Genomic DNA, 21,710 nt, shown 5'->3' with positions numbered 1-21,710 from the left:
CTGCAGGGCGAAGAAACCAAAAGCCTGACTCTTGTCCTGCATCGGGACTCTGGCTCCCTGGGATTCAATATTATTGGTGGCCGGCCGAGTGTGGTATGTTAATTACTAAAATGTGTTTTTCCTTTTCCTGGTGTAGCTGGAAAGAGAGGTCAAGGTTTGAAGGGGACAGCGAGGAGCAGGAAACCTTGCTCACTTCATTCTGCTCTCTGTCATTAGAGTTCATTGGCTATCTAACATCTTCACACTTAGGGATTTTTATTGTGCAGTCTCCTAAAACAGCATTGGCCTAGTAATATAACAGCTAATTTAAACTGTTTGGTTCTGGGGGTGCATTTCTTTTTTTGAATTTCTTTTTTTTTATTAGGGGGTACATTTCTGATTGTATAGCAGTTGGGCTGGATGAAGTTGCATGAGATGTGTGCAGTTGGAATTGGTAACCAGCCACCCTCCTAGACCAAGCTGGAGTGTGGGTTCCAGACTGGAAGCCTGATCTTGAGTTCTGCTCTGTCAGTTGTTCATTAGTCAGAGACAATTCCCTAATTTGTGGGTGACTGCATCCCTTTGCTTTCTCCTCCCACTGCAGCTCTTTGACCACCACATTGATCAGCAGACACTCCTCTAGAAAGAAGAGGCCGAATTCAAATCTGCCAGTTTAATTATGGGGAAAATGTTCAAAGAATGGGCTCCGGAGAGTAGCAGTGTTTCAGAATCTCACATTTCAAGGGGGATTATCTGAATATGTCCCATCCCTTACCCTTTTCCTTTCCTGACCATCTCCTTGTTTATTAGCTTGAAAGGAAAATAGTTAAAGGAAAGGAAAAGAAAACAAAAATCTTTCATTCAGCAAATAAGTATTGAACATAGACTCTTTGCTAAGGGCCAGGAGGTACAATGGAGGCCAGAAAGACTGAGGCCCTGTGGTCATTGAGTCCTAGTGGGGAATGTCAGACAAGAAACAAGTGAATACAGTAATTACAGATTGGATTGGAAGAAGTATGATGAAGGAAAAAAACTGGGAGGATGGCACATGGCAGATACCAGCCAAGAAGCAAAGGGTATCATTAGCTTGGGTTATCAGCAAAGACAAGAGGAGATAGTAGTAAGCAGAAACCTGAAGGACAAGAAGATGCTAGCCATCCAGATAGGAATAGTGTGTGCCCTGCCCTCATGGAGCTCACCTCCAGATGGGGAGACTGATGAGTTGGGAGAGCATAGTGCTGCTCTCATTGATGTACTCTGTGCCTTCCCCCAGCTAATGATGCCTTGGGATGAGTTAACCCTGCGGGAGGAGGTGTCCTGGGGAGGGGCTCTTGGAGCTGAGTTCAGAAGGTTGAACAAGAGTTTGCTAGATCAGATGACCAAATTTTATTTGTATATATAATGTGTACACACTACCAAACTAGTACGTTATGTGCCTTATTAAAAGTTACCTACAAAAGGGAGTATTTTAAATAATAAAATTAAAATATGACTATGAATAAAATGTGAAGTATGTTCTCCTGCCGTTCCAATGCATTGTGTTACATGCATCCACCTGTGAAGACCCCTGGGCTAAAATAAAGCGGTTGGACACTAGGGTTTTTGCAGGGGTGGGTACAAATTGGCGCTGATACAAGGCCTGGAGCAGGAACAGAGTTGGGAATTGGGGGAGCTGCAAGTAAGCAGAGTGTGGAAATGGAAAGAGTTGAGGGATGGGCGGGGAAGTGGTCAGAAAGAGGGCTGGTGAAGAAAACAAGGGCTTGACCCCAAAGGGCCTAAGTCTTGAGTCTGGGATTTAAATTACCTAGGGTGGGAGTGGCCAACACATGGCTTCAGTTGAAGAGAGTGACACAAAGAGATTTATGATTAAATTCCCTTTGTTTTTAGCCCATTCCGCAGTTTCAAAAACAAACAAACAATGGTTTATTATAAGAAACGACAACTTTATGTGATTTGTAGTTGTTAAAATGATGAACATTATCTGTCTTATCCAACATACATATAAAAAAGAACATTGTAAATGATGAGACTAAATTATAAATATGAAGGTAGATGGGGACAGGGATCATTCCCACTTTATTGAGCCCCAGGGATGTGATCACATCGTTGTGTTTCTTGTATTCTCTCCGTGGAATTCTGAAAAAACTGTAGAACTGCGTGAGGTTGGTATATTTTTATTTTTACCTTTTACTGGTTGAGATCCCAGGCTGTGTGCCATCATGTGCTGTTCTGATTTAATCTTTGCTGGCAGGGGTCTGCTGCACTCTCCGGTCTTAGGAGGGACTGAGGGAGCAAAGCTGCACTCAAATATCTTGACATTTGGCTCCAGGAAGCAGCAGGGTCAGACTTGAGCCAGTGGGTCAGAACACGAGCCCATGTTCTACAATTTACCATCAGGAACATGTTTTGCCATTTAGCACAGATGAGTTGGCTGTTCCTTGTTTACACTCATAATTATTCCTCCACCCTTTGTTACCAGTTTTGAGAAACAACTTCAATAAATTAATATTCACTTCACAATTAAATGTTTCATAAGCTGTAGCAAACAAAAGAACCCAAACCAAGAAGACCTATTCTCTGCCCCAGGTCTAAACCACACCAAAGCCTAATGTTGGAAATTGCTCAAAATGGAGAGGCCTGTGGCCAAGTGATTGTTGGGAAACCTACTATGTTAAAGCCAGTGAAGATGGTGTTCAGTTTCCACACTCACCAGGTGCAAAGTGACATTCCAGCCCCACTGGAATACAGTTCTTCCTTGTGCTTATCAAAGAGCATGTTTCAGTTATTTTCTTTTTCTTTTTTACAAAAGGTGATTTGAGTACAAGCCAGACCTGATTTTGTAGCTTGCATTACTATTTTCAGTTTATGTGGTCCTTTTGCAAGAACTGCCTGCATGGCCCCCAGAGGAAAATTTAATTCCACCTGCATGTGTTTGCCATAGTGTTTTTCAAAATTTGTCCTGATTAGCAGAAATAGCATAATGAAACCTGAATGTATTCTGCACTGTTGCCTGGAAAATCTGGCAGGTCATTGAGTACATGTTAAAAAGCCAAGATGAGCAACAATGCACACACATTAGTTACTAGAAGAATACAGTACAAATGATGTCTGTGTTTCCCAAGGAATTCCTGTGTTAGATGCTTGGTTGGGTTGTGAAATAGCCCAGCCATAGCTCTGACGTAAGGCTTTTCATTGCGTGATCAGTATGCAATGCTCTTAGCAAAATCATATCATTTGTTAGTCCTCAACCCTAAAGAAACAGCAGCTAGTCTGTTGTATCAAACCTTTCATCTAAGCCTTTGGGAAGTGTACTTTATTGTTAGGTACCCCTGCTATGAAAACAGTCCCTTACATTTCTCTCTTACTTAAGCCAGCAAAACAAATTCCAAGTCATATTAGTTCACCTTGATACATAGCTCTAACTTAAAATGTGTTAGGAGAGGAGCCAAACAAACTTAGAATAGAGATACCTTTTAAGAAAAAAATCTAGCCTTTTTCTTTTTTTTTTTTTTTTTGAGATGGGAGTCTCACTCTGTCACCCAGGTTGGAGTGCAATGGCACAATCTTAGCTCACTGCAACCTCTGCCTCCCAGGCTCAAGCCATCCTCCCACGTCGGCCTCCTGAGTAGCTAGGACCATAAATGCCCGGCTGATTTTTTGTATTCATAGAGATGGGGTTTCACCATGTTGCCCAGACTGGTCTTGAATTCCTGAGCTCAGGCGATCCACTAGCCTCAGCCTCCCAAAGCGCTGGGATTGCAGGTGTGAGCTGCCATGCCCTACCTGCTTTATGTGCTTTTTGCATCCTTTCCCACCCCTCACCACTGCCTCAATTTAATCTAACTTCTGGTGTTTGTTCTTGCCTCTTCCTCTCTGATTTTTGCTTGAACTTTCTAGTGCTCCTTAAGAGTTACTGCTTATGTGCAGTGTGGTATTTTGCAAAACAAACGAAAGCCAAAATCCCATCCCCTATCTCCCTCTTTCTCTCCAGCCAAGAAATGCAAAGTGGTTAAATCAGAGTAAACACAGATCTCTTTTCATTTGATATATTGACATCACCTCTTAGGGAACTCAAGCTTGTTCATAAATCTTTTGTGGTCCATTGAGACTCTTCAAGTTCATCTAGTGGAATATTCCATAGCCTGAAATGTTGAACTTCTGAATTCCTGTGTGTTTTGGGTTTTCTCAGTGGGAGACTATATTGCACACAGAGCATGTGCAAGAGGATCCACTTCACCTCAGTTTGAAACTGAGCTGTACCACGTTTTAGTTGTGTGACCTTGGGTGAGTTACTGAACCTCTCTCTCAGTCTCAGGTTTTTCATCTGTGGAATGGATAATAATAGTACTTATCACTTGTGGTTACTGTGAGGATTAAACAGTTCACATAGAACACTCACTATGTACCTGGTATCTAGTTTGTGCTCAGTAAAGGAAGCTACTGTGTAGTTTTATACATACATTTCAGGCGTGCATGTAGGGAGCTGCACAGATGTGTTTAGACTAGTGCATCAGTAAGGCTGCCGTGAGAGAGGAAGGAGGCACAGAGGTATTCAGATGGTAAAGGGTTAGCGTACAGGAGGCCTGTGCAGAGCACTGTGATGCTAGGCAGGGATGCCTTTTGAGGATAGCTGATCCTACACAGCACCCGCAGGCTCCCTGACCCTTCTCTTGAAAGAGCGTTGATGGAATCCAGATGCCAGTTAGAGACATATCTTTGTCATGTGGGGTAAATGTCAGGAAAAACACTTAATGCTCATTTTAGGTTGTGATTTTGGTTTCTTTTGGTGAATCATATAACATTTTACTCTGTGTGTGTGTGTGTGTGTGTGTGTGTGTGTGTGTGTGTGTGTGTTTGGGGAAGTGTGAAGAAGGAAGGAGAGAAGGACTGAGATATGTACATTTTTCCAACATGAGTTATTGCTCTTGCATTTGAAGGGGTAGATTGAATCACACTTGAAGTCGTTCCCTTCCCTCTTTAGAATATAGGGATTGTGCCGGGCGCGGTGGCTCAAGCCTGTAATCCCAGCACTTTGGGAGGCCGAGACGGGCGGATCACGAGGTCAGGAGATCGAGACCATCCTGGCTAACACGGTGAAACCCCGTCTCTACTAAAAATACAAAAACTAGCCGGGCGAGGTGGCGGGCGCCTGTAGTCCCAGCTACTCCGGAGGCTGAGGCAGGAGAATGGCGTAAACCCGGGAGGCGGAGCTTGCAGTGAGCTGAGATCCGGCCACTGCACTCCAGTCCGGGCGACACAGCGAGACTACGCCTCAAAAAAAAAAAAAAAATAGAATTTGGGGTTTGTTTTTTGGTTTTGTTTTTTGCTGTTTAAAGAGGAAAATGTTTTATTTTCAGAGTTATTTTTAACAAATGGAATTTTTATATATTTGTATTCAGAGTAATTGTTATTGAAATAAATCTTCTAATGACATACGGCAAGGAATTTACCATGACTAGATTTTGGAGTTTTTGTGAAACATTCTGAGCTTACATTTCAAATGATTTTGTTTGGAAATATCACATGCTTGTGCCATTTAATTTATAAATCCATCTGTTAATCACTAGAAATTTAATCCACACACTTGGAGAGAACTCATTGCAATGCTGTTTGAAAAGAAGTTCGTGAACAAGCTGTGAGGGTTTTTTATGAGCTCGTTGGAGCCTTTTGATTTTAAAGAAAGGAAGGAGTTTGAGCAGTGAGCCGTCATCGTTCCCAGAAAGTTTTAGTTCTGACATTTAATTCGAAGATCTAAAGGGATTCAAGGAGGTCGGAGATCAGAATGTATTGGGACTAGAGTGATGGTAGTGCATTGGAACAAAAACAAAATATGTTTTCACAGTCAAATTAATAGATATTTACAAGCTTAATAACATCCTGTGCAAATGAGGATGTGGGAAAATACCGTCTAATGAACAATCAGTATAAACTCTCTGAAAAGCCATTTGGCAATATCTATGAAATGTACATATCCTTTGACCCAGCAGTTCCATTGTTAGGGATTTGCCCTAGAACTATAATAGCAGAGATAATTTAAAATACAAGCAGGAGAGTATTGTCACAGCATTGTTTAATCACAACAACTGAAAACAGTGTTTATTAGCCTCTTGTTGGATATTGTTCAGTCACTTTAAGAAGTAAGGCAGACCTGGGGAATTGGTAGTAGAAGATCTTAATGATTTTTAGGGTTAAATGAGAGAGGTAAGGACATAAAAGTCAGACTAGCATAATTGCATTTGGGTGCAAAAAGGAACAAATGCATATTTAGGAAGATGATGCATTAAAATGTTTTCAAAAGGATGCATAAAGTCAAATAGCTACCATGGGGGGAAGAAGGACAGTGGGTTGGAGATGGCAGGGCCGCATTATTTTATGTCCTTTGGTGTGGTTTGAAATATTTTACTGTGTGTTTATTTTAGTTTAAAACAAAAATTAGGAGAAACAAATACCTTTTACCCTATTGCCACTTTTGACACAGCAAGAGTCAATTACTGTTTTAAGAGTGCAAGCTTTACTTTCATGCTCAACTTAATGTCTAGCATTCATGCTTGTGTTTTTTTAACCCAAAGGATAACCACGATGGATCATCCAGTGAAGGAATCTTTGTATCCAAGATAGTTGACACTGGGCCCGCAGCCAAGGAAGGAGGCCTGCAAATTCATGACAGGATTATTGAGGTATGTGAATACTGGCCAGTGTCTTTTAATAGGCTAAATGCCATCCCATCTTCGTCCAGCTCAAAGCAAGATGTTTGATTGGGGAGGGAGGCCTAAAGTGGTAGATGGTTGAGCCGGAGTCACACTTCTCCCATTGTGTGGAACCAGATTGAGTGCTGATTGCCTTGGTGTTAAATTTTTGTTAAATGTAGAAAAGCCAGATCATGAGTGGAGTGTTCACAAATTGGCTTTTTTCATGTGTACCTGAATCTGTTTCGTATGCATCAGTTACAGGTTCGCGCGGAAACCATTGGAGAGTTGGGTGTCAGAACCAGATGAACAATCCCTGTTGTACAAATTGTGCACCGTGTACATATTGATTACCAGGGTACAATTATGTCAGCTTTGGAGTCATTCTAATGTCTTCAGAGCTCACAGCACACACTTAATTCTACAAATGTATAGTTTTCTCTGTTATATTTGTCCTCTTAGCCTGTCGTTAGTTGTACAACCTGATTGCCCAGGGATTTGCAGGCAGAGGTTGATATTAGGGTTCACATATCATCACTCACTCCATTTTCAGTTCTTTCATCATTTCAGACTTTTATATAGCAGGTTTGTAGACTCATGTAGGGGAAGTGGATCTCTCAGCCCCACCAAGACAACACTTGGTAACAGGGTTGCAGTGTTCTAGGATGCTCTGAGTCACTGAAAGGGAGAGAACGATTTGTTGCCTCTTCATATGGGCTCTTGTTGCAAAGTTTGATATAAATGAGTTTGATATAAATTTTTGATGAGTTTGATATAATACAAAGTTTGATACAAATTTTTTACTGGTGTTTTGACCGTTTTCATCGCTCTTTGGATGGATACGTACATGGGCTAAATTGGTTGGCTTTCCTATTAGGCAAAAAGTACATTTGAGAATCTGCAATGATATGCCAGACCCCACGAGAAATTCACCTATGGGCCATAGCCGTAATATAGTGCAAATAGGAGAAACCAAAAAAACACCACTGATACCAGTGGGTGTTTGTTTTCCACACGCATTTTCATAATGTGTATATTTCCTGAGTATTTTCATGGCCCATTTCAAAATTTCAGACTGAGTGGGAGCTAGGACCATGAGCTAAGCCGTAAGTGAGGTTCATGTCACTTACTGGAATGTGGCCACAGACTTCTCCTGGGGAAAGGAGCCTCAGCAGGACAGAGAACAAAGTCTTGCGTTTCCAGTCTCATCTGGACACATTGTGCAATGTGCAGTCTGCTTCAGGATAATTTAAAATTCTCAGGAAAATACACAGTTAAATCTCACAGGGAAAGCAAACTGAGCTAGTTAGGGTGTAAGGCTCCCTCCTCTGAGGGAGGGAGTGCGACGTGCTAACTTACATGTTAAAATGATACTTGATTTTGTTTTAAGGACATTATTAATATTGTTGCATCCCCTTTGAATGTTTGAAGGGTTCTTAAACTTGGAGCTTTTTTTGCTGCATGGTTTAGAGTCAGTCTTTATACTTCCCAGGTCAGGAGAGCAAACAGGAATTTGCTTGGGCAAGAGTGCTTTCCTAAGAGCTCAAATGCGTTACTTACTGTCTTTTTTGAGAGTGAATACATTTTCTGAGACTATTGTTCAAAACGATAAGTACAGCTTCCGTTGCCAAGGGTTTGGTGGAACAGCCAGTTTCTCTAAGTAATGGAATTTCATTGCTCTTATGTTTTGCAAATGAGAAATCTACAGCTGGGCAGGATTTTCTCTTGGCAAAGGATGATCTGTATTTGAAATGTTCAGTACGGTTTCTGGTAAGTCACATTCCTCTTTTGGACAGTATGTAAAATATTAATCATGTCTCAGTGTTGAGATGGAAAGAAGGATGACCACAATAGAGAAACGATATATGTGTAATTGCAATTGACACACTGTGCCCTTTGCAGTCAAATTCTAATCTTTTTTGACATGATACAGTGATTCCCATGACTGAAAATATGTTCTCTGGTTTACCTCGTCTGTGTCTGAGTTTATTACCAGGAGGCATGAGTGTGATTATTTTGAGAGACAGAGAGAGAGAGAGAGAGAGAATGTGTGTATGTGTGTGTGTGTGTGTATGTGTGTGTTTCATCACTAAGAAGAGTCAGAGTCTCTAGTTTTCCACCATATGTTTTCTTTTTCAGGGGAGTGGGCAAACCACCACCAGATCTTCACCATAAGACCCTTAATTCTTGCAAAGGGGTATTATTAAATCCAGAGATACTAATTGAGTCTTTTCTTTGCTGCAGAGTTCCTCTGCTCTTAATGGTATCTATTCTCTGAGCCCAGGGCAGTGGCTCTCACCCACATCAGTGCCAGCCCAGCTCCTCCCTGTTTTTTATAAGAAACATTTTGGAATTCCACCAATACTGTGGTGAAATGAAATTTACAAGTAACATTTATATGCATACATACACAAATAATTGTAAAAATATATGGCTGTAGCATAAAAGAAAATCAAAGGAAGATAATTTATAATAAAATATATCAATATGCCAGTGTTCTGGCACAGTGATGCTAGACGACTCCATGGCACTATCAGATGCTCGCACCTCTGTATAGACTCGCTAGGATGCGCCTCATGTGGCTGCAGATGCTGCCAGATACAAGAGGCTGCTGCTGGTGGCCCAGGCATCATGAATGGCCTTGTTGTACAGGATGTGAATTTCCATGGTAGCGAACAGGTCGTGGTTCAGTTCTGACACAGGCAACTACAGTGTTGCTATGATTTATACAAGAGTTTCTTTCCTTGAAATGTCTGTGTGTATAGATGTTTATATGGCAAGACATACATGTGGTAAAATATACATAACAAAATTTACCATTTTAACCATTTTAAGTGACAGTGCAGTGGCATAAACTACACTGATTTATGTTGCAGAACCTGTACCACCATCCATCTCCAGAACTTTTTCATCTTCGTCAACCGAAACTCTACACCCACTGAATACTAACACCCTTCCCACCTCAACTCCTAGAAACCACCATTCCACTTTCTGTCTCTAGGAATTTGATTTATAGACGGAATCATGTAGTATTTGCCTTTTGTGACTGCCTTATTTCAGTTAGCATGATGTCCTCAAGGTTCGTGCCTGTTGTAGCATGTTATAATTTTCTTCCCCTTTAAGGCTAAATAACATTCTGTTGTCTGTATTTACCACATTTTGTCCGTTCAGCCAGTGATGGACACTTGGGTTGCTTTGATCTTCTGGTTGTCTTGAATAATGCTGCTGTGGATGTGGGTGTACAATGTGTGTATATTTACACTGCAGAAAACTCTTTTGTGTTTATATGCAAAACAGAGTTAGGTCTATGCTCAGGTAATTATAAAAAGCTTGTTATTTTATCTTCATGACTATCTGTTGGGATATGTGAAAGTTGTGCTGGAGGCAGAACCATTCTTCATTGCAGGAGATTCTTCATGTCATCTCTGGCACATACCCCTATTGTTGTGATGGTGAAAAATGCCCCTGCAGATTGCTGAAACTCCCACTGGGGAGTGACAGGGGCATCAGGAACAATCACTGAGGTAGAGGGTTGACTTATTCCAAAACTTTGGGATAGAAACTGAGTTGGTCAGAGACAAAGTTGTCAACATCCCTCTCTTCCAGCTAGACTGCCTACCTGATGTCCCCTAACTGGATTCCCTGCACGAGTGCTCCCAAGGCCTGATAAGAAAGCCTGAGCTGGCCTGTCCTGGGGCTGTGGCTGGGAATCTGGGGCCCCCTTAGATTAAGTGCCCTCCCAGCCCACATGGCTGCAGGGCCCATGCTGTCCCCCAGAATCCTGTGTGTCCATCTGCCCTGGGCTTGTTGGGCAGACTTTGGTCATACCTATTCCATCTCACGTTTGGTACTGGGATTTAGCAAGTTCTGACTTAGTATTGGCTTGTGATTTTTTTGTGTCTTCCCTGCACCCCTCTTACCTGTGAGCTGCCCCAGTCCTTTTTACAACTTCTGACTCCACCTTTGATTGCATATACTTACTGCATTTAGAAAACTAACTTTAATTTCTCTTTGATGTCTTTAGTATTCATTCAAAACTGTAAATATCTCAGTGCCTTTTGTTTTTCTGCCTCTTTTACATTTTAAAGACAATGTAATGCTCCTATACTTTAATATCACCAGATTTCTTAAAGGAACTATGCTTATATTCTTTGAAATAATTTGAGACCTTTGGAAAAATTTTTCCCTGTGCCCAAAGTGTGGGTTATCCAACTGAAGCAGATTTTCTCATCCGCAAACACACCACCTTTCTCTGCGGACTCTGGAGTCTACTTTAGGCCAATCTTATTCTACTGAAAGTTATTTAGGAGAGGACAAAAAGGTGAAAAATCACATAAGGTCATTATTACCCTCAAAATTATCTTGGGAGAGGTGCCACGTGGAGAACATACCATCTCTTCGTAAGTCCAGCCAGCTGGTTTTGCACAGCATTGGATCACTTCACTGTCTCTCAGTTGACTGCCATATGGAGTGTTTGGCTTGTTCTGTGAATACCTCATTTGGCAAAATGCTCACACTGAGAAAACACTGAGAAACTGAGACCTACTAAGAAACCAGCAAATTCGGCCAGGCGTGGTGGCTCACGCCTGTAATCCCAGCATTTTGGGAGGCCAAGGTGGGCGGATGACAAGGCCGGGAAATCGAGACCATCCTGGCTAAAACAGTGAAACCCTATCTCTACTAAAAATACAAAAAAAATTAGCGGGGCATTGTGGTGGGCACCTGTAGTCCCAGCTACTCAGGAGGCTGAGGCAGGAGAATGGTGTGAACCTGGGAGGTGGAGCTTGCAGTGAGCCAAGATCGCGCCACTGTACTCCAGCCTGAGGGACAGAGCGAGACTCCATCTCAAAAAAAAAAAGAAAGAAACCAGCAAATTCACTTTGAGGCATGTGCTATTCAATATATTATTTATCGCTCCACTTTTTTTGTTTTTTGTTTTTGGCATGACTTGCCTATAAGTTAAACACTCCTCTGATGCAACTCCGCTGAAATTCTTTCTCAAAGACTTCTAGAGGCCATCCACATCTGTATTTCTTGCCAGTCTTCAAACTATATGGCTTGGAGAACCAAGCTCATTTTTGTGTTATAGTAGGCTTGCCTTTGGTAATAACTTAGTCTGTGTAGGGTTAAACGCTGTTCTGCTTTGAGATAGCAATCTTGATTCCCTGGATCCAATGAAAGTGGGAGACTTAAGCCCTCTATTCCCAATAACCATTATTTCATACAATCTGCTGTAAATATGCATTCATCTTGCAAGTGTTACGATTTGAAGACCCAAGGATATGATTACAAAAGCTGTGGAAACTCAAAGGCTTTTGTATAAACCAGTCCTTCTCTTTTTTTGTTTATTTTTGGTTTAGTTGGACTGTCATTGCTAACAAGGTTTGTTACAGGGTCAGCTAGAAAGGATTAGCAATGCTTTCCCTCCCAGAGCCAGGCTACTTGGTGGAACAAAGTGAGATTTTACTGCTTGTTATTGTTAGGTGAGAAGATACTGTTCTGAGACCCACTAAAGTTGCAAAATGGTATGTGAATTAAGCTGGAGTCTTTATTAAAAAAAAAAAAGTAACAGAAGACTCCCCTTTAAAAAATGTTTCATTTCAACATAATTTCAGACTTGTAGATATGGATTTCTGTACACTATTGACCCAGATTCTCCAAATATTAACACCGACTACATTTACTTTATTCTTTTCTTTCTCTACTCTTTGTCACTAAATTCATCAGTGTGAACTTTTTAGGAATAAGAAATTCTCTTATGTAACAGTATGGTAATCTAAACCAGGAAATTCACATTGGTAAAAAACTGTTATCTAATCTTCAGAATTTATTCTGATCTTGCCAGTGGTCCCTATGATGCCCTTTGTAGCAAAATAAAACCACTGTCATGGGTTTTGTTCCATTTTCGTATTTATTTAGTTTCCTTTACTTTAGAACAAACAATTGCTCAGTTTTTGTCTTCCATACCATTGATATTTTTAAAGAATCCAAAGAAGATCTTTTGTAGACTGTCCCTTAATTTCTGTTTGAAGTTTCCTCATGGATGGATCCAGGTCATACATTGTGGGCAAGAATACCACAGAAGTGATAGCGTGTCCTTCTCAGTACATAATGTCAGGTCTCACCTGAGGTGAATTTGTCCCTTTATTTATGTTAACTTGAACCACTTGGTTAAAGTCGTATCTCCCTATCTCCACTGTAAAGTTACTATTTTCTTCTTTATAATCAATAATTATCCTTTAGGTAGATGCTTTGAGGCTATGTAGATGTCCTGCTACTCCTCAAACTGTCACACACTGGTTTTATCATCCATTGACTGTGTTTGGTTGAATCTACTATTGTGGTGATTGACAAATGGTGATTTTTCTGACTCCAATCCTTCCACATTAGTTGACTTTCTACTATAAGAAGGAGTATTCCTTTTTCCCCTATTTTAATCTGTTTATCTGTCTGTCTCTTTCTCTGTCAACATGGACTCATGAGTTTTTATAATTTGGTGGTCACATTGGCCAAGTTTTGGCCAAATGGAGCTCTTTCAAGCTTTTAACCTGTGTTTTTTTTGACATGTTCTCATCATGTTTTGAGTACTTTCCTATTTCCTGGCACAAGATACTCCAGGTTAATCTTCTGTCCTTGTCCCACTTCTGATGTGTCCTTTTTTTTCAAGGACCTCCAGCTTCATTTAGTGGAGAATAGTGTTTAGAAACCAACATGTGTGCTAGGGTGCTCATTATGATTGAGATTTCATTGCTTCTAGGCACCTTTAGCAGATAGAGCTAGAAAATGTAAATATGTAATATAAACACATGTATATATGCACTACGGTAATAACATATACATCTGTCTTTCTGCATTCATCTATCTGTATATCTTGGAAACTATGCCTATATCAATACCTCTAATTGGTCAGTCCAGGTCAGTTTGTAATCCAGTTTGTAATTCTTAGAGGAGTCCTTTTTAAAACACTGATCCATTTGCTTTTCTCCTTTGAATTAAATCTGTGATCTTTGCTTAGATGTTATCAGTGAATTAAAAAATTATTGGTGAAAATTGTTTAAAATGTTTTAATGTTTGGTTTGATTTTGGAGCAAAAATGTGCTGTAAACCAAATGATTTTGTAATTATAGTTTCTTTTCATTGTAGGAGTAAGAAAGGCTTGATATTTCTGCTTAACTATATACAGGGAACTTATTTTGCTAAACAGGCACAGATATGCATAATCCATTTTTGGTTAATGTTAGAAATAAACACATGAGGCTATACTGCTCTCCTCCACAGGGACTGATAACCATTTACCATATTCAGCAAAGGAGTATGAAAAGTTTGGTAGCAGTTATCCATTTAAGAAGTAAAACCTATTCATGTTAATTTGAAATCTCTAACTGTTGTCTTGGTTACCCAGATATTCTGTTGTGATGAAAGAAACTTGATATAATTCAAGCTGCATTTAAAAAATTCTTTGTTAACTGCAAAAGTAAGCAGATTTTAGAGATCAGTTATTAGTAATGGACTCCAACTCGCCATTTCCTAAGGTAGAAACTAGAGTTACATCTTATAAATCAATTTCAGTATATACAATGATAGTAACATCACTTTGGATTATGGTGTCAAAAAATTCTGAGGCCATTCCTGGATTGAGTGCAGATGAGCATTGTGATCATTTAGTGATGTTTGTCATGGGCACACAAACAAGGGGAAGGGTGACATTTTTTGCTGTATATTTGTTGTCTCTGGATGGACTCACTTAAATTATGTTTTTGACACTATTGCATTGTCATCTGGTAGTAATGACACTCTTTTGACTAGCATAGCTGCACTCTCAGTAAGTCAGTCCATCTCCATTTTTTTAGTCTCCACATGTAAAATAAAGTGAATATCATATTTTCCCCTCTCCTATTCCCTGATTTAGCCACTTTTATCACTTTCACTTTACCTTAATAGTCTTTACTACAGCAACAGAAGACTCTAACACCATTAGGTAAGGCTTCTCTGAAATGTAGCAGATCTCCTTACTATTAGAAGGGACATGTTGAAATGGAAAGAACCATGTGGCAGGCGCCTGTAGTCTCAGCTACTTGGGAGGCTGAGGCAGGAGAATGGCGTGAACCTGGGAGGTGGAGCTTGCAGTGAGCCGAGATCATGCCACTGCACTCCAGCCTGGGTGACAGAGCAAGACTCCATCTCAAAAAAAAAAAAAAGATTTAAATCAGGAGACCCAGGTTTAGGTCTCCACCCAGGTATTCACTCTGGTGTTGGGATTCTAAATGTTGAGTCTTCATCTCTAGAATGGGAGGAGTATTTACTGCTTGTCTTTCCTACCTGTCATGCTGTCTGGGTGTACCAAGGAAACAATGTAGGTAAAGGATTTTTGCAATTAAGTACAAAGGTGGAGAATTGTTATTTCAAATTAAAATTTTTGTACAGGATGCAAGAACTTAAAGCCAAATATAGAAGTTACCAAAAACATTTCTGAGATCTGTTTTCTTCTTGTTTATGTAAATCAGCAAGAATGTGGAGCTGCAAATAGAATTATTGAGAAAATCTTAAACTCTTTCATGGAGACATACTTTCCAGAATTAACAATGTGACCAATTAAAACTAAATAGTCCCCCTTTAATCCATGGTTGCCTTAAACAATATATTATGTATTAATTTCTTTCTAATGACTGTGCATAGCTTATTGTGTGATGTATGGGCTTTGTTATATTTATTACTGCCATTATTTTCCTTATTTTCCTATCAAAACTAGCCTTTCAGTGAATATCTTTCTAACGTACATCACTTTATACTGGTCAGATAAACATAAAGCTTAGGTGAAGAGTGGACAGTATGGAGTGCTACAACTCCTGCAGAATTTTTCACTTTTTACTAGAAAAATCAGTAGAAACAAAAAAGTAAAACGTGGTATGATGCAATTTGTTTATTTTTAAGGCATTTATATTAGTCTTTGCAGGGGGAAAATACTCTAAGCTAATGAACAGTTTACAGTTACTGTAGTTATTTTGTTTGGTGGGATTATGGGGAACTTTAAGTAATGCCACATTTCTGTAATGTTGGAATTCTCCAAAGTGTATGTGTGTATGTATGTGTGTGTGTATATATATATTTCAGTAAACAGTAAGAATGAAAAACTTAGTTAAAAGTTTCTTTTGAATTTCAAATATCACAAAGTGGACACCTGCTTATATATTTCCTTTTAAAAGTCACTTAACATTCTCATTTCTACAAGCTCATAGCATATGGCACCAGGTATGGAAATGCAGAGGCATCTGTCTCCTGCTGAAACCCTGCAGTTAGGATATTGGGTGCTTCTCTTTGGCAGAGTGTCTCTCCCATCCTCTGCGCGTGTTAGAGTTTACTTTGTATTGACACTGTACTTTTGTGGGAGTTCTGACTCCAAAAAAGTTTTAAATCTGTCCCTCAAAGTCTTCTTTTCATAAGAAGATTTAATTAGGTGATCCACAAAGCATTTTAAAATGAAGAATAAATTAGAAGTAACCAATGTCCGCATTAAATTTTTGAGTGACGATTAAGTAAAAAAATTAATTGTTGGGTAATATCCTGAGGACAATAAAACAAAACAACAAACTCTTGACAATAATACAGGTCAAATTTATTTTATATTGTCATATTTACATGTGATATCTAGACACTTATCTTTAAATATGGGGGTTTTGAGAGCAGTAACCTTATCTGATTTTTTTAAACAAAATTTCTGTCCTTTCATCTGTTGCTATAACACAAAAAGAGCCAGATGCATTTGTATTGAATTTGGAAGGTGTGTTAGGGATGACCTGACTTAAATGCTAATCTCTGAAGTATATGTAACATGAGCGAGCACTAGGGGAACCCTTCAAAGATGTAGGCAGACATCATTGTGGAGCTAAACTAAGCACAGTGCCTATAGACCAGGGTACTATGAACAGGCGGAAAGAGTGTTGACAATCAGGAATTGTCAGTGGGAATTGCAAATAGGAAGACGCAAGGGCAGAAGAGCAGCTGCAAGCACTGATTTGCAATTATGCCACTTTCACTGGGAACTCTGAGTACTCCAGTGTGGGTAGCTGCCGCAGCTTGCTCTCTTTTAATGAGGATTAGTGATTCCTTTGAGCCTCACAGTGGAGAGCAGCTGGTATGGAATGAGTCTACCATGCCAAGTGCCACAGTGCTCAATGGAGACCTCTGGCTTTCACCCTGTTTAAGTCTATTTTGATGACCACGTGAACTGTATCCCACCCCTTTTCTCCTGAGAGTGGCACTCCCCTCTGCCCTTTTGGCTCTTTTGATTCTCTTTATTTCCTGATTTCATCACTTCTTTCCTGCTAGCCCTAGTGGGTCATTTGACAGCTTTCGGGGATCAGGAGAACTTAAAGCCTAAGAGTGTTTGCTTTCCTAGGCACTCCTCCACCCCTCAAAAGAAAAATGCAAGTCAGCTATTAAAACAAGCTAAAGACGTTTATTTTTTGTTTTTCAATATTTGGAGACACTCTGGGATGGAGCAAAATTGATGCCAACAGTCTAATTTAAAAAGAGTTTTTTGTTCTTTTCATAGAATGATTTTTGCTAGGAAATGGATATATGTTTCCAGACATATTGATTTGAGGATCCATTAGCCAAATACATGCAACCCATATCCAAAAAATGCTTAGGCATTTATTTTAAACATTGGATAGGGGATGAATTATATAGCATGATCTATACAGTTGTTGCGACTTGTTAAAACATCTTCATGTGGCCGGGCGCGGTGGCTCAAGCCTGTAATCCCAGCACTTTGGGAGGCCGAGACGGGCGGATCACGAGGTCAGGAGATCGAGACCATCCTGGCTAACACTGTGAAACCCCGTCTCTACTAAAAAATACAAAAAACTAGCCGGGCGAGGTGGCGGGCGCCTGTAGTCCCAGCTACTCCGGAGGCTGAGGCAGGAGAATGGCGTAAACCCGGAAGGCGGAGCTTGCAGTGAGCTGAGATCCCGCCACTGTACTCCAGCCCAGGCGACAGAGCGAGACTCCGTCTCAACAACAACAAAAAAAAAATCTGCATGTTGTATGAGTTCTTAGGATACAAGAGGATAACGGGGAAGAGAAACCACGAGTAGACATATGTTCACTTGTTGGGTGTGCACTGAGTTCTGCCTAATTGAGATAAGTCAGGATACCCAGAGAACTAGTACTTAGTAAACTCCCTGGCTCTAGGGAGTTTACATGTGAGACCTGTGTTTATAGGAAAATAACAAACACCAAGTTAATTAGAAAGGCAGCCAGTATATGCAGAGGTTAAGAGCCAAGGACTCGGGAATCAGATCAGCTTTTGAATTCTAGTTCTACCATTTGCTAGCTTCATGAGCTTGGAGAAGCTTCTTATCTCTAGCATTGCTTTCTTCTGTAAAATATGGATAAAGTTGCCATAATAAAGAAAATATTCTTGTGTGTCTGAATACTATAAATTTGGCCCAGAATAAATGCTCACCAGGTGGTTAGCTATGCTGTGTTGTTTCCTGTGGGTCTTTAGAGGCTGGGCTGGAGGAACCTTCCAGCAAGCCAACACTTTGATGACGGCTATATGGCACAATTTCATAAACTTGAAATTACAGTTGTGAGTAGATCATTTTAATATGGTTTTTATTTCTTTTTGAAATTAGTGACCCTTTGTATCTGGATTAAGAGCTGCCACTTCCTAAGGCCATATAAATCACAATAATTGATCAATCAGGAGTAATTCTTAATTTACATCTTAGTGTGAACAGCATGGTAATTCATTGCATATGTGCTGACATAAGTGTTCCAAAAATAAAGTCAAACAATTGTGTGCTCAATATCAGCTATTTTTAAAGTGCCAGAAACATTAAGATTTCTGTTTCTATGTTGACTCACGAGGAATATTGGGATTTTCTTAAAATAATGAACAGTTCATCTTTCTTTAGCAAAAATGTCCCTTAAAATTGAAATAGTTGAGTTTCTTTTTAGGGTAAATTTTTTATGTCTTGATATGAATGTAATACACCATTGTAGAAAAATTGAAAACTACAGTAAGACATAAAGATGAATATAGAAACCCTTACTGATACTAAGCATTATCTTGACAAAATCTTTATCAGTTTGATCATTTAGGAATGGATACAATGGCTTCTGTGTTAGAATCTAATGGGACATGGGAATTGTATAAGGAACAGTAATATTTTCATTACTTGTTCTAAACTCTAGTTTAAATGAAGTGGGATAACTTCAAGTAAAATAGGATTAAGTATGATTTTGTTGCAGCATTATTATTGGATTTCTGATGCTTTGTGTCATTGTTTGAAATAACTGAGTCAGTGTGCTTGTAAGAAACATAAGTGAGATAATATTGACATATGAGGGGGACTTGGAATAGGATTGCTGGTGACACAGGAATTTGTAGAAGCAAGAGAAGCAAGAATAAAGATTTCATCATTTTTATTGAAAGCTTAAAACTTTTTAATACTCTCAACAGAACAACATCTTAATTTTACTACAAGGTAAGTTTGAAAACTAGAAAAAAGAACTACATTCTTTTTAGGTGATGGTACCAAAGTTGTTGACGTTTATTATTTCTCCATTCAAATGCCCAAGTTAGCATCTTAGTACCTAGAGGACTAATTCCCTCTGGTATGTTGAACCAACAGAGAGAGACCTAACCAGAGGAAGGACAGTAAGTGCCAAGTTAGACGGAATTGTTTTCTCAGAGAATTGTTACCTAAACCTTGGTATTTGCATTTTAATGAAGTTCCAGAGAACACTTTAACTTACATCAGCTACAGTCTTTTAATCTGCTTTTTTTTTCTTTTTCTTTTCTTTTCTTTTTTTTTTTTTTCTGAGATGGAGTCTTGCTTTGTCACCCAGGCTGGAGTGCAGTGGCGCAATCTCAGCTCACCATAGCCTCCACCACCCAGGCTCAAGCGATTCTTGTGCCTCAGCCTCCCAAGTAGCTGGGATTACAGGTGCCCATCACGCCCAAGTAATTTTAATATTTTTGGTAGAGATGGGGTTTCGCCATGTTGTCCAGGAGGGGTTCGAACTTTTGGCCTCAAGTGATCCATCTGCCTTGGCCTCCCAAAGTGTTGAGATTACATGTGTGAGCCAGTGAGCCCAGCTAATCTGTGTTTTGACAAATAATATTTTTTGGATTGCTTAGCATTAAAGAGCTTGTGAAATACTTATGAATGTGTGACTCTATATGAATATATATATGAATCTGAACATTGATGCCTGAACACAAGCACCTTGTCGGCTTCACATTAGTAACTCATGAGATTTCGCCTTCATTTTGTGTAAGGCACTTGAAGACCCAAGACAAACTGGATGAAGTTTTAAGCTGTTTTGTATATAGTCTGTGTTTAATAATCTTCATTAATACTTTGTAAGAAATGAAAGGAGAATCCTTTGGGCAGATGGTATTATGTAAAGTGGTGACAAGGAAATCTTTATTTTGATGTAGGGACCTAATTGTGAAGCCCATTTATAGGTAAGTTTAGGTCGATTTGCTTGATACACTTAGTAAATCTTATAAGTGAAATTCAGAGGTTCTCATCTATTAAACTTACCAGATTTAACAGAACATATAGGGAGTTACACTGATTCAGAGGGAAAGGGACAAGGAAGACAATTGGTTTTCTATTTAAATAACATTTTTCTTTTCTCCTTTAGTTTGTTTGAAAGATAAGCCCATAACAGATGTTGGCTGCTTTTTGTCATGATCAGAATATTAAAGGATTCAATAATAAGAGCTGTTTGTGGCCTTTTGTAATAATTCATTCCAGTTCTAGGTGATCTTTTAAAACTTAAAATAGTAGAGATAGAAGAGAGAAATTCAATGTGCTTCCTTTCATTCTGAGTCAGCTTCTTCCAGTCTTGATTAAGCATGATGCTTGTGACAAATACAAACTGAAAGCATATAAAAATAGCATCATATCTCCTGGGAGGATGGCCATTAAACTGTTTTATGAATATTCAGGAGAAGAAATCAGTCCTTCTGATACATCACAGGGCAATGGAAAGAGTCCTCCTTCAGAGAAAAATCAGAGTGAGGGATAGTCAGTGAAGCCTGTTTAGCATTTTGCATCGATCATCAAACCTAAACAAGTGTTTCTCAGACTCGAGTCAGTTGTACACCACCTGCTCAGTTTTTGCTATATGTGCGCCACCTGTTTTGCTAAATGTTCACCATTATTCTTAAAGCAACATTGTTTTAACTTTATTTTAAAAAGAAACTGTGTGTCATGACTGTCAGGGAAAGTCATTGTCATGTGTTGTAAATAGAAGATAAGAGTAAAAATAATGAAAATGTAGAGTTAGTCGATTTAAACTAGGCTGCTGAAAACTCTGGTCTTTGAGCCTTGCTTTCTCTTTGTCTAAGAGCAAAACTAGTGGGAGTAGAAGTCAGGACAGTGGTGGGAAACAGGCCTGAGGAGGGCTTTTGAGGGTGCTGGTCCTATTCTGCTCCCGATCTGGGCCCAGATCTGCTCCTGATCTGGGCTCCCATTCAGGAGCGTGTTCACCTGTGGAAATGCACCAAGATGTACACTTAGGATGAGTTCACTTTATGTTACATTTGGATTAACTTTATTTTTAAAGGTGGCGTTACCTGTTTACAATGGCATAGACATGGAACCAACCCAAATGCCCATCAGTGATAGCCTGGATAAAGAAAATGTGGTACATATACACCATGGAATACTGTGCAGCCATAAAAAGGAATGAGATCATGTCCTTTGCCGGGACATGGATGTAGCTGGAAGCCATCATCCTCAGCAAACTAACACAGGAACAGAAAACCAAACACTGCACGTTCTCACTCATGACTAGGAGCTGAACACAGAACACATGGATACAGAGAGAGGAACAGCACACATCAGGGCCTGTTGAGGGGTAGAGGGTGAGGGGAGGGAACTTAGAGGACAGGTCAACAGATGCAGCAAACCACCATGGCACACATATACCTATGTAACAAACCTGAATGTTCTGCACATGTATCCCTGGTTATTTTTGTTGTTTTGTTTTTGCTTTTTTTTTTTTTTTTATAGAAGAAAC

General features: G+C 39.6%; 1 protein-coding gene across 1 annotated transcript in view; it reads left to right on the top strand.

Moving 5' to 3' along the window:
• Positions 1-21,710, top strand: part of PDZRN3 (PDZ domain containing ring finger 3) — a 223,113-nt gene continuing 201,403 nt past the window's right edge. The window contains exons 1-2 of the mRNA XM_011937218.1: positions 1-93; positions 6,549-6,656. The gene's annotated coding sequence lies outside the window, so the exon portion shown is untranslated. The remainder of the gene's footprint in view (positions 94-6,548; positions 6,657-21,710) is intronic.

Source organism: Colobus angolensis, unplaced genomic scaffold, assembly GCF_000951035.1.
Source record: "Colobus angolensis palliatus isolate OR3802 unplaced genomic scaffold, Cang.pa_1.0 Scaffold160, whole genome shotgun sequence".
Lineage (NCBI taxonomy): Eukaryota > Metazoa > Chordata > Mammalia > Primates > Cercopithecidae > Colobus > Colobus angolensis.
Note: the sequence above shows the minus strand (reverse complement) of the source record. Positions and strands in the feature narration are given on the sequence as shown.